At 40.5% G+C, this 1,142-nt stretch overlaps 1 protein-coding gene across 1 annotated transcript in view; it reads right to left on the bottom strand.

Moving 5' to 3' along the window:
* The window catches only part of polr2c (RNA polymerase II subunit C), a 6,459-nt gene that overhangs the window by 2,480 nt on the left and 2,837 nt on the right, over positions 1-1,142 (bottom strand). The gene's annotated exons all lie outside the window — the stretch shown is intronic.

Here is a 1,142-nt window from a genome sequence, read left to right as displayed (position 1 = left end):
AGCGCATTCTCTGTTTTATCCAAATTGTTTGTTTTAAAACAAGTATTCCTTAGTTTAGTATCCGCACATTGTTTTAGTATACATTTTTTAAAACATATATTGTGGCAGTCATAAGGAGCACACACGATTGACTGTAAACACGTCTTTCTTCCACGACTGCCGACAAGTGGATCTATTCTGAACAAGGACAGAATAGTGTCCACCATAAGAGAGAGAGAGAGAGAGAGAGAGAGAGAGAGAGAGAGAGAAGCCCGACCCGACCCAAACCCGAAGCAATGATTGACATTTTAAGGCCCGATCCGAATCGTCGCTCGGGCTCGGGCGGCCCGATCTTACCTCTACTAATTTGTCCCTAGGTGTGAGTGTGAGCATGGATGTTTGTTCGTCTGTGTGCCCTGCGATTTGCTGGCAACCGGTTCAGGGTGTCCCCCACCAACTGCCCGAAGACGGCTGGGATAGGCTCCAGGAACCCCCACGACCCTTGTGAGGATAAAGCGGATCGGAAAATGGATTGATGGATGGATGGAGTCGTTGGGAAACGTGAGTTTGAAAAAGTAGCCGTTAAGACAAAACGCTTTTGCAAGCAATAAAATGTTATGATAATATGTGGGATATGGATAGACCAGACTACAGTGTAATATTAAAAAAAAAAAAAAAACATGAAGAATGTATTCACAATCCAATAATTCAAAAAATTCCCAGAGATTTTGTAACCTTGCTGCAAACCAATCTACTATGCTTTTTCCAAGTTTCCCGAGAGCCCAATTCACAATTAATTTTCCCCGCAAACTATCACGAAATGAGTTTTTTCTTCCACATGTAATGCCAATCTATTTGGGGGAAAAAAAATAAAAAAAGACATGATTGACAGCATCAAGTGCAATTGAAAGATCCGGAAAAATACCACGTGCAAATTCTTTTTTCTCTAAAGCCAAGTGGGTAGAATGATTTTTGCAGGATCCATGTTGGTGTTCAGACAGTATTTTACATGTGTTTCAGAATGCATTTATATACCAGTTTTTCTAAAATTTTGGAAAAGCATGGAAGAACTGAAATAGGATGCTAATTTGTCAAAACCCAGGAACATTTGATTGAAAAACCGGAATAACCTTTGCAATCTTGAGATTATAGGGAGTGACACC

The sequence above is a fragment of the Hippocampus comes genome, unplaced genomic scaffold (assembly GCF_001891065.2).
Source record: "Hippocampus comes isolate QL1 unplaced genomic scaffold, H_comes_QL1_v1.1 scaffold180, whole genome shotgun sequence".
NCBI lineage: Eukaryota > Metazoa > Chordata > Actinopteri > Syngnathiformes > Syngnathidae > Hippocampus > Hippocampus comes.
This window is presented reverse-complemented; position numbering and strand designations above follow the sequence as displayed.